The 22,715-nt window shown below is 42.2% G+C and overlaps 1 protein-coding gene across 1 annotated transcript in view; it reads right to left on the bottom strand.

Moving 5' to 3' along the window:
* b3galt10.1 (beta-1,3-galactosyltransferase 10, tandem duplicate 1) overlaps window positions 1-19,647 on the bottom strand; it is a 28,125-nt gene extending 8,478 nt beyond the window's left edge. Inside the window, exon 1 of the mRNA XM_060911381.1 lies at window positions 19,496-19,647. The gene's annotated coding sequence lies outside the window, so the exon portion shown is untranslated. The remainder of the gene's footprint in view (window positions 1-19,495) is intronic.
* Window positions 19,648-22,715: the final 3,068 nt, after the last annotated feature.

The following is a 22,715-nucleotide window of genomic DNA, read 5'->3' as shown; positions in this document are numbered from 1 at the left end:
TACACTCCCCTGACTTTTCTCTCCCCTTTGTTTTGCAGACAGATGTGTTGGACAGAGGGCTGGGGGCTGTTCTGTCCCAGGAGGTGGAGGGGGAGGACCGCCCAGTGCTGTACATCAGCCAAAAGCTGTTGGTGCGCGAGGGCAGGTACAGCACCATAGAAAAGGAATGCCTTGCCATCAAATGGGCAGTCCTTGTCCTCCGCTACTACCTGCTGGGGCACCCTTTCTCCCTCTGTTCGGACCACGCGCCCCTGCAGTGGCTCCACTGCATGAAGGATGCCAACGCACAGATCACCCGTTACCAATCTGGCATTCCAGCCGTTTAAGTTCAAGGTGGTCCACAGACCAGGGGCGCAGATGGTCGTGGCAGATTTCCTCTCTCATCAAGGGGGGGTCAGCTGCAGGCCTGACGGCTCCCCGGCCTGAGTCGGGCAGTGGGGGTATGTGGCAGCAGGGGCATGGTCAAGAGGCGGTCTGTGAATGGAGGGCAGAGTCAGGGAAGGTAAGTGGCAGAATCACTGCACCTGACGGGAATTAACCTGTGTTTGTGTGTCTTCCCCAGTGACCGTGCCCTATAAGAGGAGAGGAAGAGCAGAGGAAGGGAGTTCGTTCCCGAACCAGAACACACGTGTGTGTGTGTGTGTGTGTGTGTGTGTGTGTGTGTGTGTGTGTGTGTGAGAGAGAGAGTGCGCGTGTGTGACTGGGAGAGCGAAAGCTGAAAAGCTAAAATAAAAAGGTTTTTTTTTTGAGAACTCAGATCTGGCCTACCGTGCGTCTGTGCTCCACCCACCTTAACATTGCAACACTGTGCAAAAAAAAAAAATGTGATGAGTTAGACATTTAAGCTGTCCTCAAATTAAAGACGAAATGTTGCACTGTTATTTGCAATGTGTTGTTTACATACTGTACAGTCGGTGCACTGTTGAGAGTTTATTAACTACACCTAGTTCAAAGTAATGTACTTTTATACAAAAGAACTCAAATCAGTCTCAAGAGCATGACTGTCGATATGTTCAATCTTTCTGAGACAGTTTTACAGGGCTATTTTATGTTGTAAGTTTCCTGATTTATTTTATGAAGGCTACATTTTTGTGTACTATTAAAATGTCAGTATACACTCAGTCCTGTTACTGTAAGTGAGATGCTGACTGGTGTTTAAATTACCAGATCATAAAACTAGAATTTAAATGTGTGATTTATTCTGATTTAGATAAGTTCTTGTACTAAAAAAAATTAAGGTAACAATTTGCATGGACATTTCTGACTAGAATGAAAGGAAAAGAAATAAGTTGGAATAACTAAAAGGAGTAATTTTAACACAATTAAAATTAAGTTTCAATTTAAGCCCAATGATAAATTTGGCTTTTTTGGGATAGTTGTTGAAGTTGAACTTCCTGCAAAATTTTGCTTGCACCATTTTGAATGATTTTGTTTCCAAATAAGTAATAACATGGCGGCACAGTGGTGTAGTGGTTAGCACTGTTGCCTCACAGCAAGAAGGTCCTGGGTTCAAGCCCAGCGGCCGGCGAGAGCCTTTCTGTGTGGAGTTTGCATGTTCTCCCCGTGTCTGTGTGGGTTTCCTCTGGGTGCTCTGGTTTCCCCCACAGTCCAAAGACATGCAAGTTAGGTTACTTGGTGGCTCTAAATTGACCGTGAGTGTGAATGGTTGTCTGCGTCTATGTGTCAGCCCTGCGATAACCTGGCGACTTGTCCAGGGTGTACCTCGCCTCTCGCCCATAGTCAGCTGGGATAGGCTCCAGCTTGCCTGCGACCCTGTAGAACAGGATAAGTGGCTACAGATAAAGGATGGATGGATAAGTAGTAACACAAAATATTTTTCCTCCTTTTTCCAAGGCATTTTGACTAATAATTATTCGTTATGGTCTCCTCTCTTCAAATCTGAAAAATTAGAACAAGAACATTAATATAGGCAGAATTATTAGCCATGGCATGGGTTGCATGTATTTTCAGACACCCTGTATTTCTGTTTCTGGTTGAGAGTACACTGTATGCATTTTGGCTGCCACTTCTCACCAGAGCTTTTTCTTTTTCCCCTTTGTTTTTCTTTTTGTGATTGTATGATTTGATGTTTGTCCTTTGTTTGAATGTTTTGTCTGCCAGTTGTGGTGTAGCTCCAGACCCAGTTTTGGGCGTTGGTTCCCTTCAGGCCTTAGTCCGCCATGGGTGATGCCTGTGCTCCTCGCAAATGGACTGCAGTGAGCTTGTTGCTCTTTTTACGATCAGAGTTGTCCAGCGCTCTGTGTAGCAGTGTTTCTGTGCTTGGTTCGATGTTCCGAGCGATGTTACCTGGTGGCATCATGGTGGCTTTGCAGGCAGTTTGGGACATACTAGCGCTGTATGTGGCAGTGCTTCTGTGTTCGCTTTGTGGCTCCATGGCGCAGTGTTCCAGGTGATGTTGCCCGGTGGCACTGTGGCAGCTGTGCAGACAGTGTGAGACATACCTTTATGGGCCTTTTGGTGGGACTGTGGGCAGCTACGCCACTGGAATTACATCCTAACCCTCTTTTGGTGGACTTTTTTTTTTCTCTCCAATTGTAAAGCTACCTTGGAGGTGGTAATATCAGAGTAGCTTGGCAAGGCCTTAAATCAATAGCCTGTATTAATAAGCAGGAAGATGAGGCCAAGCAACATATCGCCATTAAAGGAGTATTGGATACCGAGTTACCAAATGCTTTCAATTGTTTTTTTTTTCGTTTCGAAAGTTGTGATTTTACTCAGAATGTCTCTGCATTGAAGAATTCTCTTGTACCCCGAACTGATTTTGTGATATGCAAAGATCAGGTTACAGCTTTGTTGAAGAAAACCAACATAAGGGAGGCTGCTGGCCCTGATGCTGTCTGTGGGCGCACACTGAGGTACTGTGCTAACCAGCTCAGTGGAGTTTTCTCTACACTCTTTCAGATGTGTGCCAATCATTGTCAGCTTCCTTCCATTTGAAAAAGTTCAACAATAATTCCAATCCCCAAAACAAAAAATCCTGGGCAACTAACTGAGTTTAGGCCTGTTGCTCTCATCACTTATTATGAAAATCTTTGAGAAAATCATGAAAGATGAGATTGTCTCTTTAGTATGTGACAAATTAGACCCCTTAGAGTTTGCATATCAAGCTGGAAAGGGGGTAGAGGATGCTAAACTCCTCATTCTTGACAAAATCTACAAGCACTTGGAGAAGCCAAAATCACATGCGAGACTTTTATTTGCTGATTTTTCTTCAGCTTTTAACAAGATGCAACCGCATAGTTTAATTCAACGACTCTCCTCTTATTTTAATTTATCTGATCAGTTCTTATTGTGGCGGCACGGTGGTGTAGTGGTTAGCGCTGTCGCCTCACAGCAAGAAGGTCCTGGGTTCGAGCCCCGTGGCCGACGAGGGCCTTTCTGTGTGGAGTTTGCATGTTCTCCCCGTGTCCGCGTGGGTTTCCTCCGGGTGCTCCGGTTTCCCCCACAGTCCAAAGACATGCAGGTTAGGTTAACTGGTGACTCTAAATTGACCGTAGGTGTGAATGTGAGTGTGAATGGTTGTCTGTGTCTATGTGTCAGCCCTGTGATGACCTGGCGACTTGTCCAGGGTGTACCCCGCCTTTCGCCCGTAGTCAGCTGGGATAGGCTCCAGCTTGCCTGCGACCCTGTAGAAGGATAAAGCAGCTAGAGATAATGAGATGAGATGAGTTCTTATTGTTGCTTTTAAACTTTTTAACTGATAGGAAGCAGCAGGTTTTAGTTAACGGAGCTTTGTCAGATGTCATGGTTTTAAACACAGGCTCCCCTCAGGGTTGCGTTTTATCTCCCCTTCTTTTTATCCTGTATACAGACAGTTGCAGGTCTCATAAAGAGGGCAGCTACTTGGTAAAATTTTCAGACGATACAGCACTTCTGACTCTCCTTCAAGGGTCAGAGTCGGACCATGGTAGAGCCCTGCCTGATTTTATTAACTGGTATGATGAAAATTTTCTTGACCTTAATGTGAAAAAAACAAAAGAGCTTGTCATTGATTTTAGAAAAAACGGTGTAAAACCTAGGGCAAGTTCAATTCATGGGAACGAGGTCGAAATTGTTTAAACTTGCAAGTACCTAGGTACTGTGTTTGATTCCCAGTTGAAGTCTGATAAAAAATACTGAATGTATTGTCAAACGAGGCCAGCAAAGAATGCATTTATTAAGAAAGCTGAACTCCTTTAATGTCTGTAACAGAATTTTGTGTATGTTTTATCAGTCTTTTATCGAGAGCATTTTAACTTTATCCTTCATCTGCTGGTTTGGTGGTTTGTCTTTAAAAGACAAAAACAGCCTTTGCAGCATTGTAAAGGTCTGTTCTAAAATAACTGGTGTCCAGCAGAGGGATTTGAGTCTTTTGTGGGAGAGGCAGGTGGTCCATAAAGCTAAAGGAATAACTTCCCAACATAGCCATATCCTGTTCTCTGAGTTCACGGTGATGCCTTCAGGCTGCCGTTTTATAGCACCTATTACGAAGACAAATAGATACGCTAAATCTTTCATTCCATCTGCCATTAGGCTCTTAAACCTGGATAGCCATATCTTCATATTTTGTAACTTTGTATTCATGTATGTGCAATGCATCTCTGTATGCCCACTTATTTATATTTATTTATTTATTTATTTATTTTATTTCATTTCTTCCCCTGTTACTTAACTGTGCCACTCCATACAATTATGTACTGGCCTGTTGTTTCTGACATATTGTACTCCAGCCCTGTGATGACCTGGCGACTTGTCCAGGGTGTACCCTGCCTTTCGCCCGTAGTCAGCTGGGATAGGCTCCAGCTTGCCTGCGACCCTGTAGAAGGATAAAGCGGCTAGAGATAATGAGATGAGATGAGATATTGTACTCCTGTCTGCTGCTTGTTGTCATGGTTGTTGTTGGTGGTGTTTTTTTTTTTATGTTCAGGAACTGCTTGAACTGAATTGCCCCCTTGGGGACTAATAAAGTTGTCTGAATTGAAAGGTGCTATATAAACTTAATAATAATAATAATAATATTAATGCTGAAATAATATTGCTAGCATGATTAAGTTAGCCTTTTTCCTATTAAATCTCTCAATGTTTCAGATGTTTTTAATAGAAATGGCTAACAGTTTGTGTCCAGAAAATTTCAAATAAGTCGGTATATGATGGTAAAGTCTGTGGTGAAGTTAGCTGGATAGCTATAGCTGATCTCTTCCAGGAAAGCTGTCAATCACATTATTCCCAAGTGTGTTCATGTCTTCTAACTTTATAGTCAAATAACGTTTTAAAACTAATTTCTGGGGAAAATAAAAAATGTGGAGATATCAGCATTGTGAAAACTAACTGTTCGAATTTGACACTATAGATGACAGACAGTTTAGACAAGAAAAGTGAGATGGAAAACAGGCTGTTTTGTCACTGAAACTCATGGAGATGAGCGGAGCTAAAAAATTGTACCGTAACCAGCCAGCAGGGGCACTAGACTTTTTGAGGTGGCTTCACTTTTTAGAGATGATGCGCTGTCCATGGTTGATACAGTCGATGACTGACTGACTGGTCCCAACCAAAAGCTTCTTGTTCTTATGCAGTTTGCCAGGCACTCTTAAATAAATGCGATATTTTGCTTTGCACCATCGTGGAGGAAACAGCAAAGCTCTTTTGCAACCTGACCAGCGACCCTGTTAATCAGTTGATCTGGAATCCTATGAAGGTTGAAAGGGTTCTGCATCTCTTCCACAGTTGCCATTCAAAGTCAAGTCAAAGTCCCTTCCACACCAGGATCTGGTCTTCCCAGGTAGTCTCCTGTCCCAGTACTAACCAGCTCGTTGAGGTGCATGGGTGTGATGCTGATCTCCATTTCCATAGCCCTCGGCCTCTCGCCTATACAACTAGAGTTACAGTGGGGGGCTAGTCCTCTGGTAATCGTGAGAGTTTGACTTCCCTACTCCCATCTGTATTGCAGCGTGCCTTGCCAGATGGCAGTAGGTACCATTTTTATGATGGTCTTTGGTATGACCTGACCGCACGTAGAACTTGTGATCTCCCAATCAAGAGGCTGACACCCTAACCATTAGGCCAGTTCACGGTCGCAGTTGCCAACACCTTCACGCTTATTTCTGTCTGTTTTGGATGCCCCAAGTTCCTGATAGATTTTTTTAACTCTTTTCATCAGGATCACGAAGGTCTTTCATGGCATCCATACAGTGGTGATTGAAAGTTTGTGAACCCTTTAGAATTTTCTATATTTCTGCATACATATAACATAAAACATCATCAGATTTTCATACAAGTCCTAAAAGTAGATAAAGAGAACCCAGATAAACAAATGAGACTAAAATATTATACTTGGTCATTTATTTATTTATTGAGGAAAATGATCCGATATTACATATCTGTGAGTGGCAAAAGTATGTGAACCTCTAGGATTAGCAGTTAATTTGGAGGTGAAATTGGAGTCAGGTGTTTTCAATCAATGGGATGACAATCAGGTGTGAGTGGGCACCCTGTTTTATTTCAAGAACAGGGATCTATCAAAGTCTGATCTTCACAAAACATGTTTGTGGAAGTGCATCATGGCATGAACAAAGGACCTCAGAAAAAGCGTTGTTGATGCTCATCAGGCTGGAAAAGGTTACAAAACCATCTCTAAAGAGTTTTTGAACTCCACCAATCCACAGTCAGACAGATTGTGTGCAAATGGAGGAAATTCAAGACCATTGTTACCCTCCCCAGGAGTGGTCGACCAACAAAGATCACTCCAAGAGCAAGGCGTGTAATAGTCGGCGAGGTCACAAAAGACCCCAGGGTAACTTCTAAGCAACTGAAGGCCTCTTTCACATTGGCTAATGTTCATGTTCATGAGTCCACCATCAGGAGAACACTGAACAACAATGGTGTGCATGGCAGGGTTGCAAGAGAAAGCCAGTGCTCTCCAAAAAGAACATTGCTGCTTGTTTGCAGTTTGCTAAAGATCACATGGACAAGCCAGAAGGCTATTGGAAAAATGTTTTGTGGATGGATGAAACCAAAATAGAGCTTTTTGGTTTAAGTGAGTTATGTTTGGAGAAAGGAAAACACTGCATTCCAGAATAAGAACCTTATCCCATCTGTGAAACATGGTGGTGGTACCATCATGGTTTGGGTCTGTTTTGCTGCATCTGGGCCAGGACAGCTTGCCATCATTGATGGAACAATGAATTCTGAATTATACCAGCGAATTCTAAAGGAAAATGTCAGGAAATCTGTCCATGAACTGAATCTCAAGAGAAGGTGGGTCATGCAGCAAGACAACAACCCTAAGCACACAAGTCATTCTACCAAAGAATGGTTTAAGAAGAATAAAGTTAATGTTTTGGAATGGCCAAGTCAAAGTCCTGACCTTAATCCAATCGAAATTTTGTGGAAGAACCTGTAGCAAGCAGTTCATGTGAGGAAACCCACCAACATCCCAGAGTTGAAGCTATTCTGTATGGAGGAACGGGCTAAAATTCCTCCAAGCCAGCATGCAGGACTGATCAACAGTTACCAGAAACGTTTAGTTGCAGTTATTGCTGCACAAGGGGGACACACCAGATACTGAAAGCAAAGGTTCACATACTTTTGCCACTCACAGTTACGTAATATTGGATCATTTTCCTCAATAAATAAATGACCAAGTATAATATTTTGTCTCATTTGTTTAACTGGGTTCTCTTTATCTTCTTTTAGGACTTGTGTGAAAATCTGATGTTGTTTTAGGTCATATTTATGCAGAAATACAGAAAATTCTAAAGGGTTCACAAACTTTCAAGCACCACTCTATATGCTCTTATCAGCCATCTCGTAATATTTTACATAATGCAAAGCCAACCAGTCAACCCTGACCTTTGCCCCAACAGTTGAAGCTTTGCTCCTCAGACAAGCAGACATCAAATCCTCCTTTTGTTGCATGAATGTTTTTGCTTCTGCCAAAGACTTTCATTGCATAGTCTGTTTGTTAAGCAGCTGAAATAAGATCCATCCATCCATTATCTGTAGTTGCTTATCCTGTACTACAGGGTCACAGGCAAGTTGGAGCCTATCCCAGCTGACTATGGGCAAGAGGCGGGGTACGCCCTGGACAAGTCGCCAGGTTATCGCAGGGCTAACACAGAGACAAACAACCATTCATGCTCACATTCACACCTACCAATTAGCCTAACCTGCATGTCTTTGGAGTGTGGGGGAAACCGGAGCACACGGAGGAATCCCACGCAGACATGGGGAGAACATGCAAACTCCACACAGGACATGAGTGTCATGGTAGTATTGGGCTTCAATATGGGATTTCTCTGAACTGCTCTTTTTCTCTGGCAGAATTATTAAATATTTAAGTTATTAAACTATTAACTTGTGAATCAAATCTACAAAAGTGAAGCATTTTCCTTATCACATAATGCTCTTAAAGGTTTACCTTGGACAATTTAATATATTACATTACATTAATCATTGGGCAGCACCAGTGGTGTAGTGGTTAGCGCTGTCGCCTCACAGCAAAAAGGTCCGGGTTCGAGCCCCGTGGCTGGTGAGGGCTTTCCTGTGTGGAGTTTGCATGTTCTCCCCTTGTCCGCGTGGGTTTCTTCCAGGTGCTCCGGTTTCCCCCACAGTCTAAAGACATGCAGGTTAGGTTAACTGGTGACTCTAAATTGACCGTAGGTGTGAATGTGAGTGTGAATGGTTGACTGTGTCTATGTGTCAGCCCAGTGATGACCAGGGTACCCCGCCTTTCGCCCATAGTCAGCTGGGATAGGCTCCAGCTTGCCTGCGACCCTGTAGAACAGGATAAAGCGGCTAGAGATAATGAGATGAGAGACATTAATCACATTTAGCAGATGCTCTTATCCAGAGCAACATACCCAGAGCAGCCTGGGGAGCAGTTGGGGGTGAGGTACCTTGCTCAAGGGCACTTCAGCCATTCCTGCTGATCCAGGGAATCAAACCAGCAACCTTTTGGTCTTGAAGCTGCTTCTCTAACCATTAGGCCATGGCTTTCCCCATAGATAATATCTATGAAGACTGTGGTTCTATCAAGGAGTCTAATTGGAAGTTAAAAATGCATAAAATATGGGCAACACAGTGGTGTAGTGGTTAGCACTGTTGCCTCACAGCAAAAAGATTCTGGGTTCGAGCCCAGCAGCTGACGAGGGCGTTTCTGTGTGGAGTTTGCATGTTCTCCCAGTGTCTGTATGGGTTTCCTCTGGGTGCTCTGGTTTCCCCCACAGTCCAAAGACATGCAGGTTAGGATAATTGGTGGCTCTAAATTGACTGTAGGTGTGAGTGTGAATGGTTGTTTGTCTCTGTGTGTCAGCCCTGCGATGATCTGGTGAATTGTCCAGGGTGTACCCCGCCTCTCACCCACAGTCAGCTAGAATAGGCTCCAGCTTGCCTGCAACCCTGCACAGGATAAGCGGTTATGTATGATGGATGGATGCTTGTGTAGGTCTGTGTTTGTTGGACTGTATTTCCTCAATGCATCTAGATATTCACTTTCAGTTTTTCACAGATGTAGGATAGCCCCCCGCCCAATAGCACACCAATGTTGGGATCAATGAGAGCTTGCATTGTGAAACTACATGGATTCAGGTGTGGCTTTATTTTGGAATAGGTAAATTTAACCAGGTCTGGAGTCAAATACTTTTATTCAAGACTCCATATATTGTATGTAGGGGTATCTCGAAAACTAAAGCACTTTTAATGTACTCAAGTGAAAGCAAGACAACTTTTAAATGTACTCAAGTATTAAAAAGTGAAAGGTTTAACTTGTGAAATGAAGGTAGTGTCACATTTTCATTGAAAAGGAACATTTATTACTTTTATAATAAAGCAATGATGCCGTTTTGCCTGAAAACATTTAATCTGTAAGTTGAACGATGGAAGTGCTACTCATGTACATGACTGTGGCAGCGGGGGTGTGGCCGAGTGGCAATCTGTGAATGGAGGGCGGAGTCAGGGAAGGTGAGTGGTCATGTTACTATGCCTGTTGTCAATTAACGTGTGTTTGTGTGTTTCCTCCAGTGACCACGCCCTATCAGAAGAGAGTGAGAAGGGGAGGTCGGGGCCGAGGGCTCGATACTTTCCTGTGTGTGTGTGTGAGAGAGAGAGAGAGAGAGAGAGAGAGAGTTTTTTGAGTCCTATGCTGAAAAGCAGCAATAAAGACAAATACTTCAAACGCAAACAACCACCTGCCGTGCTTCTGTGCTCCACCCACATCAGGGTCTCGCTACAATGACTAACCCAATAAAGATTGCTAATGAATTAACCAAAACTTAAATATCCCGTGAAGAACCAGGAGCTGGAACTGAACCTCTCACCTTGCTATGTTAAGCTACTGGAATCGATGCTAGTCTAACCTAGCATTAACAAAGAAAAGGCTAACTTGGTTAATTTGAGTCAGTTAATGTGAGCAAATAGCAAAACGTCCCTCAACATGCTTGTGGCATATGGGGTGCCAAGTGTCACCGGGCCCATTTCGTGGACGAAATGCATTCTGTGATGGACGAAATGCATTTCGTCCACGAAATGAGCCCGGTGACACTTGGCACCCCATAGTGGCAGCGGGGGCGTGGTCAAGCATCGGTCTGTAAACGGAGGGCAGAGTCAGGGAAGGTAAGTGGCAGAATCACTACACCTGATGTTAGTTAACCTGCATTTGTGTGCCTTCCCCAGTGACCACGCCCTATAAAAGGAGAGAGAGAGAGAGCAGAGGAAGAGATCTCTCCCCAACCAGAACGCTTGTGTGTGTGTGACTGGGAGAGTGGTACCGTAAATGACAGCTGAAAAGCTAAAATAAAGAGTTTTGAGAACTCAGTTCTGGCCTGCCGTGCTTCTGTGCTCCACCCACCTTAAACCAGTGCAACAATGCTATTTTGTTTTTCACATTAGATTAGTTCATGCCTTTTCTTAAGTCAAAGGAGACACATACAAGTCTTTACATACCCCAGCATTTTCAAACACAACCCTATATTGTGTGGCATGAGAAGACGACAAACTGCCACAATTCACGATTCTTGATTTTTTTTTTTCTACACTGATTGGATGTTTTAAACTGAAATGTAAATGAAATCTATTGTATCGAGTTATTGGGTGGATTAGAGAAGAGACTTGTAAAGGAATAAATTAAAGTTTTTCTCTTGAAGTATAGGAACGAAGTACAGTTACTCAAGGATATTCCATCCCTGAATATAAATATTGACATCCTGGACAGCTTTGTGCTGGATACAGAGTATAATTTAATATGAACTGATCATAAGTTTTATATGTAAACATGCAGATGATGTTTTCTCTTTCGCACCTGCCATAGGTTTATAAAATCCATGTCACTGGACAAACTGTAGCAGAGCCTCCTACTACAGAACAGCGCGCACACACACACACACACACGTATTTAACAGTTATTACATGGAATTGAGTCATACATGAGCTGATAGCTGACGAGACACGTAGCACCCAGTTGGCTTTAATCCATGTATGACAAGATTGAGTTTTTCTCTTGAAGTATAGGAACGAAGTACAGTTACTCAAGGATATTCCATCCCTGAATATAAATATTGACATCCTGGACAGCTTTATGCTGGATACAGAGTATAATTTAATATGAACTGATCATAAGTTTTATATGTAAACATGCAGATGATGTTTTCTCTTTCGCACCTGCCATAGGTTTATAAAATCCATGTCACTGGACAAACTGTAGCAGAGCCTCCTACTACAGAACAGCGCGCACACACACACACACACACACACACACACACACGTATTTAACAGTTATTACATGGAATTGAGTCATACATGAGCTGATAGCTGACGAGACACGTAGCACCGAGTTGGCTTTAATCCATGTATGACAAGATTGAGTGGAATAACTGCTTTATTCTATCCACATTCATTGGATTTTGAGAAACGGAGCATTTTTATTTTTTACAAATTCGATAAATAAAAGCTTTATACAAAACATCCAACAAAATCATTTCCGCTTAGAATGTAAACAAACTGGTGAAATGACAGGAGCAATTTGTGAAAAATGCGATAATCTCATCTCATTATTATTTACAGAACATATCTCGAAAAATGTCTCTGGCTACTGTGCTAGTGAGCAGCTTGATTACCACTGGAATTTATCTCATCTCATCTCATTATCTCTAGCCGCTTTATCCTTCTACAGGGTCGCAGGCAAGCTGGAGCCTATCCCAGCTGACTACGGGCGAAAGGCGGGGTACACCCTGGACAAGTCGCCAGGTCATCACAGGGCTGACACATAGACACAGACAACCATTCACACTCACATTCACACCTACAGTCAATTTAGAGTCACCAGTTAACCTAACCTGCATGTCTTTGGACTGTGGGGGAAACCGGAGCACCCGGAGGAAACCCACGCAGACACGGGGAGAACATGCAAACTCCGCACAGAAAGGCCCCCGCCGGCCACGGGGCTCGAACCCGGACCTTCTTGCTGTAAGGCGACAGTGCTAACCACTACACCACCGTGCCGCCCAAATGCAATAATAATAATCATAATAATAATTCTTGAAAAATAAAAAAGACATTCTTACCATCAAATACAACCCCAATTCCAAAAAAGTTGGGACAAAGTACAAATTGTAAATAAAAACAGAATGCAATAATTTACAAATCTCAAAAACTGATATTGTATTCACAATAGAACATAGACAACATATCAAATGTCGAAAGCGAGACATTTTGAAATTTCATGCCAAATATTGGCTCATTTGAAATTTCATTACAGCAACACATCTCAAAAAAGTTGGGACAGGGGCAATAAGAGGCTGGAAAAGTTAAAGGTACAAAAAAGGAACAGCTGGAGGACCAAATTGCAACTCATTAGGTCAATTGGCAATAGGTCATTAACATGACTGGGTATAAAAAGAGCATCTTGGAGTGGCAGCGGCTCTCAGAAGTAAAGATGGGAAGAGGATCACCAATCCCCCTAATTCTGCGCCGACAAATAGTGGAGCAATATCAGAAAGGAGTTCGACAGTGTAAAATTGCAAAGAGTTTGAACATATCATCATCTACAGTGCATAATATCATCAAAAGATTCAGAGAATCTGGAAGAATCTCTGTGCGTAAGGGTCAAGGCCGGAAAACCATACCGGGTGCCCGTGATCTTCGGGCCATTAGACGGCACTGCATCACATACAGGCATGCTTCTGTATTGGAAATCACAAAATGGGCTCAGGAATATTTCCAGAGAACATTATCTGTGAACACAATTCACCGTGCCATCCGCCGTTGCCAGCTAAAACTCTATAGTTCAAAGAAGAAGCCGTATCTAAACATGATCCAGAAGCGCAGACATCTTCTCTGGGCCAAGGCTCATTTAAAATGGACTGTGGCAAAGTGGAAAACTGTTCTGTGGTCAGACGAATCAAAATTTGAAGTTCTTTGTGGAAATCAGGGACGCCGTGTCATTCGGACTAAAGAGGAGAAGGACGACCCAAGTTGTTATCAGCGCTCAGTTCAGAAGCCTGCATCTCTGATGGTATGGGGTTGCATTAGTGCGTGTGGCATGGGCAGCTTACACATCTGGAAAGACACCATCAATGCTGAAAGGTATATCCAGGTTCTAGAGCAACATATGCTCCCATCCAGACGACGTCTCTTTCAGGGAAGACCTTGCATTTTCCAACATGACAATGCCAAACCACATACTGCATCAATTACAGCATCATGGCTGTGTAGAAGAAGGGTCCGGGTACTGAACTGGCCAGCCTGCAGTCCAGATCTTTCACCCATAGAAAACATTTGGCGCATCATAAAACGGAAGATATGACAAAAAAGACCTAAGACAGTTGAGCAACTAGAATCCTACATTAGACAAGAATGGGTTAACATTCCTATCCCTAAACTTGAGCAACTTGTCTCCTCAGTCCCCAGACGTTTACAGACTGTTGTAAAGAGAAAAGGGGATGTCTCACAGTGGGAAACATGGCCTTGTCCCAACTTTTTTGAGATGTGTTGTTGTCATGAAGTTTAAAATCACCTAATTTTTCTCTTTAAATGATACATTTTCTTAGTTTAAACATTTGATATGTCATCTATGTTCTATTCTGAATAAAATATGGAATTTTGAAACTTCCACATCATTGCATTCCGTTTTTATTTACAATTTGTATTTTGTCCCAACTTTTTTGGAATCGGGGTTGTATATTTATTCCATATTTTGTTGCTTTTTTGTATTTTTTGGAGTTTTGTTTTTGAGTAGAGTTTTTATTTCATCCTTGGTTGGTTCAGCAACACGCGCCGCCATTTTGTTTTTCTCTACTCAAGGTATATGAGCTGATATCCTAGTAGTACTGTAGCCAATCAGAGCGTGCGATTGCTCATATCCAGTGAATGTGGATAGAAAATAAATTTATTTATTTATTTAACAATTATTCACCGATATTCATTGAGCCTGAGGCAGATAATTGTTTTAGTATAAATGCACAGGTGATTTTTTTTTTAAATCATTTAAAAATCTTTTATTTCAAACCTCAAAAGTGGCGTACAAATGGAATAACGGCATGGCACAGACTTGTCACTTATCTACGCCGAGTCACGTAAAATACTTTTGTTTTGAAATCGATAAAATAAATCACAATCCCACCTTACCTTTGAATAGTTTTAGACTGAACTTCATAGCATTTTTAGAGCTTTTTGGAACAGCATTTTCTTTCTTAATTTGTAATTCTTCCTCATTTACGGTGACAAAGTGATTGGCCGCCATTTTGCCGAGTTGCTCGAGGTGATTATCAAGAAATAGTCTGAATCTCTCGACCAATCAGTGCACACGATTTCTTGTAAGCGCCTGCATACTAAATATACACACACGCTCGCTCTCTCTCTCTCTCTCTCTCTCAAACTAAAACACACAATCATTAACATACAGTTAGGTCCATATATATTTGGACACTGACACAAATTTTCTTTTTTTACCTGTTTACTGAAACATATTCAAGTTATAGTTATATAATGAACATGGACATAAAGTCCAGACTTTCAGCTTTCACTTGAGGGTATCCACATTAAAATTGGATGAAGGGTTTACAGTAGGAGTTTCAGCTCCTTAACGTGTGCCACCCTGTTTTTAAAGGGACCAAAAGTAATTGGACAATTGACTCAAAGGCTATTTCGTGGGCAGGTGCGGGCAATTCCTTCGTTATGTCATTCTCAATTAAGCAGATAAAAGGCCTGGAGTTGATTTGAGGTGTGGTGCTTGCATTTGGAAGATTTTGCTGTGAAGAAAACATGCGGTCAAAGGAGCTCTCCATGCAGGTGAAACAAGCCATCCTTAAGCTGCGAAAACAGAAAAAAAACCATCCGAGAAATTGCTACAATATTAGGAGTGGCAAAATCTACAGTTTGGTACATCCTGAGAAAGAAAGAAAGCACTGGTGAACTCATCAATGCAAAAAGACCTGGATGCCCACAGAAGACAACAGTGGTGGATGATCGCAGAATAATTTCCATGGTGAAGAGAAACCCCTTCACAACAGCCAACCAAGTGAACAACACTCTCCAGGAAGTAGGTGTATCAATATCCAAATCTACCATTAAGAGAAGACTGCATGAAAGTAAATACAGAGGGTTCACTGCACAGTGCAAGCCACTCATAAGCCTCAAGAATAAAAAGGCTAGATTGGTAGCCTAGTAAACTAGACCCACCCGCCTAGCGGGCAAAAATATTTTTGCCTACGAGTGGGTCTAGCCTCGGACCATATCAACAACACACCCCGGGCATCAAATCGTGCCCGCCAATCACAACGCAAGGTTTTTGTTTGGATTCTTTGGGCGGGCTTTTGCAGGAGTGACGACAAGGCTGCGCGACGCTGGAGAAAGCACAACAGAAAAGATGGCCACGGCTATTGAACAGCGCTCGTTTGACTCCGCTTTGGAATCAGTTTTAGAAGAATTAGACTTGGAGTTTTCATTGAAACATGAGCAGGAAGAGGCTCTCCGCTCATTCCTTTTCAAGAAGGACGTTTTCGCTGTTTTGCTGACCGGCTATGGCAAAAGTCTGATCTACCAGCTGGCTCTCCCACTGCTTTCTGTCGCTCTGACTACGTCACAGTCACTGTTGCGCTGATTGGTCAGAGCGTTGGCCTATACTCATAGAGACAGTTTGAAAGACAACGGGTTGTTCCTACCCACACCCTTCGGAAATGTCTACGACCGAGACCAGACTAAATATTCACATTTAGTCTGGCTTGCCAGGCTACTAGATTGGACTTTGCTAAAAAACATCTAAAAAAGCCAGCAAGGTTCTGGAAGAACATTCTTTGGACAGATGAAACCAAGATCAGCCTCTACCAGAATGATGGAAAGAAAAAAGTATGGTGAAGGCGTGGTACAGCTCATGATCCAAAGCATACCACATCATCTGTAAAACACGGTGGAGACAGTGTGATGGCTTGGGCATGCATGGCTGCCAGTGGCACTGGGTCACTAGTGTTTATTGATGATGTGACACAGGACAGAAGCAGCCGGAGGAATTCTGAGGTATCCAGAGACATACTGTGTGCTCAAATCCAGCCAAACTGATTGGTCGGCATTTCATAATACAGATGGACAATGACCCAGAACATAAAGCCAAAGCAACCCAGGAGTTTATTAAAGCAAAGAAGTGGAATATTTTTGAATGGCCAAGTCAGTCACCTGATCTCAACCCAATTGAGCATGCATTTCACTTGTTAAAGACTAAACTTCAGACAGAAAGGCCCACAAACAAACAGCAACTGAAAACCGCTGCAGTAAAGGCCTGGCAGAGCATTAAAAAGGAGGAAACACAGTGTCTGGTGATGTCCATGAGTTCAAGACTTCAGGCAGTCATTGCCAACAAAGGGTTTTCAACCAAGTATTAGAAATGAACATTTTATTTACAATTATTTAATTTGTCCAATTACTTTTGAGTCCCTGAAATGAAGGGATTGTGTTTAAAAAATGCCAAAAAATGCCATTTTTATGCAATCATTTTGTTCAACCCACTGAATTAAAGCTGAAAGTCTGAACTTCAACTGCATCTGAATTGTTTTGTTCAAAATTCATTGTGGTAATGTACAGAACCAAAATTAGAAAAATGTTGTCTCTGTCCAAATATTTATGGACCCAACTGTATGCTATCCTGGAAATATTCTCTGCTTTGCCTGTTCTTATCTCTTATCTGTTGCTCATTCATGGTCTATTTATAAGAATAATTCCGGTATTGCAAATAAGGTAGTTCATTGTAAAACCAGCCCTGGTTCTTAAACCAGATATGACCAAGTACAATAATTGGTCTATTTAATGTAACTGTAATCTGATGAGGTGGCACGGTGGTGTCAGTGGTTAGCACTGGTGCCTCAGAGCAAGAAGGTTCTAGGTTCGAGCCCAGTGGCCTGATGAGGGCCTTTCTGTGTGGAGTTTGCATGTTTTCCATGTGTAATAAGAGGTGATGGATGACTGGGTTCATAAACCACATAATCATCCCAGACAAAGGTCAACTTTTAGTGAAACAATAACCAGGTTCAACTACTTTTTGCCTTGTGTAAGATTACTAAGTAATAAAACACAGTGGCGTCATGCCTATTTCACCATCGGTCAGTGTAACTTTACTATTTATTTATTTTTCATTACATTATGTTACATTACATTGCAGGCATTTAGCAGATGCTCTTATCCAGAGGTAAACATACCCAGAGAGCAGCCTGGGGAGCAGTTTGGGGTTAGGTGCCTTGTTCAAGGGCACTTCAGCCATTCCTGCAGTCCAGGGAGTCAAACTGGTAACCTTTGGTCCCAAAGCTACTTCTCTAACCATGGCTTTTCCACATCATGTTTGTGTTTTCTTCCTCTTATCGGACAGCAATTTTTCAGCGACTATGTTTTTAGTTTATTAAGGAACAACATGATGTACATTTTGTCCTGTGATACTCGCATTTAATGTTGTGGAATATTAGTTTCTTGTCATCACTTACATTATAGCAGCCATTAATCACATTAATATATAAACAACTTTTTTTTGCAGTTAATAAGAGAGAAAAATGTCTTTTGGCTTTTTTTTATTTCCTGGTAACAACCTGTATGGCTTTCTTTCATCCATTATCTGTAACTGCTTATTCTGTGTAGGGTTGCGGGCAAGCTGGAGCCTCTCTCAGCTGATTATGGGCAAGACGTGGGGTATATCTTGAACAAGTTGCCAAATCATCGCAGAAACAACAATTCACACTCACGGTCAATTTGGAGCCACCAGTTAGCCTAACCTGCATGTCTTTGGACTGTGGGGGAAACCAGAGCACCCAGAGGAAACCCACGCAGACACGGAGAGAGCGTACATACTCCACACAGAAAGGCCCCTGTTGGCCACTGAGCTCGGACCCAGAACCTTCTTGCTCTGAGGCAACAGTGCTAACCACTACACCACAGTGCTGCCTCATCAGATTACAGTTACATTAAATAGACCAATTATTGTACTTAGTCATATCCTTTTTTTTTCTTATATTATTCTCCAAGTTTAATAGATCCACACATCCTAGCTCAGGGTGTTTTGCTTCCAATTAAAATGCAAACTCCACACAGAAAGACCCCCATCGAGTGACAGGTTCAAACCCAGGACCACTGTACCACCCATTTTAAACACTACTGCAGCGTCATTCATTCATCCATCTATCTTTACTTCAAGCATTGGGCTCATGTTCCACACAATAAAATTGAAAAGTCTTAAGAATCTAGATCAAATGGAAATCTTTTATCAAACCGGAAATATTCTAACGAGGCACTTGTGTACTCCCAATGAGTTCACGATGACACTTTTAATGACTGCGTAAAACGAAGCGCTTTCTGCTTCATCTTTCTCTTTTCCAGAAAAATTAGTCGTCATGTCGGCATAGTTTCCTCAAGAACCAAATGAACAAGTGATCGAAGAAGACTTACGGAACATTGTGCTGAAATCTTAACGGTCAGCAAACAGCCAAGGAAAAAGAAAACAATTCAACCCTACGAATGAGCTGAGAAAGTACAATTAGATAGAGAAAAATATGTTACAATACTCTGAACAGTACAGAATGATTCGACACAAATGTCTGTTGAAACCAAATCCATGACTGAGATCAAATGAAACTTTTTTTTTTTTAAAGGAAAATTTTGTACAGGGTTACATTAGTGATTACGTCTTTAGTCCAATGTACAGTCAAGATGTATTATGCAGCATGATCACAAAGCAGATGAGTGGGAAACTCAAATCTGTTATTCTTTGTTTGTTCAAGCCTGACAGACTGTAAGGAGGCTTTATGAAAATGTCATAGTGCTCTTGGCACTGGAGTCTGATTCATGACCTGCTTAAGCCTGGACTCTAAAATCGAACAAAAAGATGCAAATTGAGATGCAAAAACATCAAGGATGAGGATTAAAACACATGTGAGAGACTTAAGAGTTAAGAGAGTACATTTGTGTCTATAGTAGAACATATTTATTATAATGGTACAAAAGGAAATGAGATGAAAGAAAAAACAATGCTCACCTGAGCCAGTGGTGTCTGTTCGGTGTGTGTCTGTGAGTTATAAGGAGAGAACTGAGATACAGATGAATAGAAAGAGCAGAAATATCGCCCTGCCCCACAGATGAATCCTGTGAGATCGGCATCCCATGGAAACTCAGGTGTAATACCTCCCCCTTCCTCATCTGGAGTAACTGCATCACTAGTGAGATCCTTATTTAACCCCACCACACACACACACACCCTGTAAAAAAAACTATGCACATACAAACTTGGTTAATAAAAGGTGTGGAAATATTTAACGTTCTTGTGTCCTCAGAGAACAAAGAGGACTCAGGTTTATTCTTTTGTGTTGGTGTAACCTGCTGCAATTAGCGCTGAAAGGAGTTGTGTTTCTCAAACGCAACTGCTGGCTTTCTGTATTTTTGGCTCAATTTGGCTTCTCCAGCTTCATGTTTGCTCGAACGTACTCAACTTTGTACTGTACTTTTTTTTGTATTTTGCCCACTTTGGCATCTTGACTGTCCGTCGTTCACTAACTGCACTCTGTGTCGTGTGATGCCCATGATCTCTGATTGGGTCACAGAAGTGTTTAATATGGATTGGATTGGATGTAGACTAGTGGACATAGATAGTACATAGAATGTGCTGCATCAAAGTCCTTCTAAGGCTATACAAGTGTCTCTGGCTGCATTCTCACACAGAACGTTGGTGCAAAATATTTATAAACATCTGATAAAAACCCGCCGAACTAACATCAAACCCGCCCAATTTTTGTCAACCAGCCCAAGCCATTTTTTCCCTGCAAAGTAGAATTCAAAACTGCCCAATCTGGCAACACTGGGGAGAGGGGTGGTAGCAGGTATGGGAGTGCTGCTTCAGGATATGGCCTTCAGCAAGGCAGGACTGAATTCCTGTCCTGGATCCGGCGTGGAAGTCCCACAATCTATGGCGTGGATGGACTAGACCGGACTGTGACAACATGTGTGCACACACTGCCAGAGCTGCGTCAGAACACTACCGTGCTGCTTTGTGTGACAATTTTAATAATAATAATAATAATAATAATAAATGAAAGACAATGGCTCTTTTTCAGTTCAGTTGTTTCATTTTGTAGCATTCTACCAGGTGTTTATTCTACAGTTTCTACAAGCTAGTCAGTAAATCCAGTCGTTTCAGAGGCGTTAGGTTTTGTAAGCGTTGTGGCAATAATACAACAATGCATTGACAGAAAATGTACGGTACTTTTAATACTTAAGTATTTTGAAAAGAAACTAATTCAGTACTTAAGTAAAAAATTGACTGTACAACTTCCACTTGTGGCGGCACGGTGGTGTAGTGGTTAGCACTGTCGCCTCACAGCAAGAAGGTCCTGGGTTTGAGACCAGCAGCCGACAAGGGCCTTTCTGTGTGGAGTTTGCATGTTCTCCCCGTGTCCGCGTGGGTTTCCTCCGGGTGCTCCGGTTTCCCCCACAGTCCAAAGACATGCAGGTTAGGTTAACTGGTGACTCTAAATTGAGCGTAGGTGTGAATGTGAGTGTGAATGGTTGTCTGTGTCTATGTGTCAGCCCTGTGATGACCTGGCGACTTGTCCAGGGTGTACCCCGCCTCTTGCCCATAGTCAGCTGGGATAGGCTCCAGCTAGCCTGTGACCCTGTAGGACAGGATAAGCGGCTACAGATAATGGATGGATGGATGAACTTCCACTTGTATTGGAGTAACATTTCACCAGTGGGATCTTTACTTTGACTTAAAGGAGATAAGCAGAGCCTTTATTTTTAAATACATTTCTGAGTGGATAGTATCTCCACCCTTGACTCTTGTATGCTGTATAAATGGGAATTAAAAAAATATATTTTTGAGAGTTAAAATCGACCGCAAAGTTGGCATTCAAGCTGCCCCGCTGAGCCAGCCAGCCCCAAGTGTGTGGCATCACAGCAGGAACCGGTTTTAAGGCCGAGGCCTTTTACAGCTATAGACTAAAGTCATATAAATAAAAATGTATGGTGAAAGTAAGAAATACCGTGACCAACTTGTTCAACTACAACTGATTTGACTTCACTGATTGTGGGTTGACTCTCATTAAAACAGGATACAGAGCCTTGCAAAAGTATTCATACCCCTTGAACTTTTTTACATTTTTCCACATTACAACCACGAACTTAAAAGTTTTTTATTGAGATTTTATGTGATAGACCAACACAGAGTAGCACATAATTGTGAACTGAAACGAAAATGATAAATGGTCTTCAAAATTTTAAACAAATAAAAATCTGAAAAATGTGGTGTGCATTAGTATTCAGCCCCCTGTACTCTGATACCTCTAAATACAATCCAGTGCAATCAATTGCCTTCAGAAGTCATCTAATTAGTTAAGAGTGTCCTACTGTGTGTAATTTACTCTCAGCATAAATACACTTGTTCTGTGAAGGCCTCAGTGGTTTGTTAGAGAACACTGAAGAACAAACAGCATCATGAAGACCAAAGAACTCACCAGACAGGTCAGGGATAAAGTTCTGGAGAAGTTTAAAGCAGGGTTAGGTTATAAAAAAAATCCCAAGCTCTGAACATCTCAAGAAGCACTGTTCAATCCATCATTCAAAAATGGAAAAAGTATGGCACAATCGCAAACCTACCAAGACATGGCCATCCACCTAAACTGACAGAGCGAGCAAGGAGAGCACTGGTCAGAGAAGCAGCCAAGAGGCCCATGATCACTCTGGAGGAGCTGCAGAAATCCACAGCTCAGGTGGGAGAATCTGTGCACAGGACAACTATAAGTCGTACACTCCACAAATCTGGCCTTTTTGGAAGAGTGGCAAGAAGAAAGCCATTGTTGAAAGACAGGCATAAGAAGTCCCATTTGCAGTTTGCCAGAAGCCATGTAGGGGACACAGCAAACATGTTGAAGATGGTGCTTTGGTCAGATGAGACCAAAGTTGAACTTTTTGGCCTAAATGCAAAGCGCTATGTGTGGTGGAAAACTAATGCTGCTCGTCACCCTGCACACACCATCCCCACTGTGAAACATGGTGGTGGCAGCATCATGCTATGGGGATGCTTTTCTTCAGCAGGGACAGGGAAGCTGGTCAGAGTTGATGGGAAGATGGATGGAGCTAAATACAGGGCAATCCTGGAAGAAAACCTGTTGGAGGCTGCAAAAGACTTGAGACTGGGAAGGAGATTCACCTTCCAGCAAGACAATGACCCTAAACATACAGCCAGAGCTACAATGGAATGGTTT

The sequence above is a fragment of the Neoarius graeffei genome, chromosome 27, assembly GCF_027579695.1.
Source record: "Neoarius graeffei isolate fNeoGra1 chromosome 27, fNeoGra1.pri, whole genome shotgun sequence".
Taxonomy (NCBI): domain Eukaryota; kingdom Metazoa; phylum Chordata; class Actinopteri; order Siluriformes; family Ariidae; genus Neoarius; species Neoarius graeffei.
This window is presented reverse-complemented; position numbering and strand designations above follow the sequence as displayed.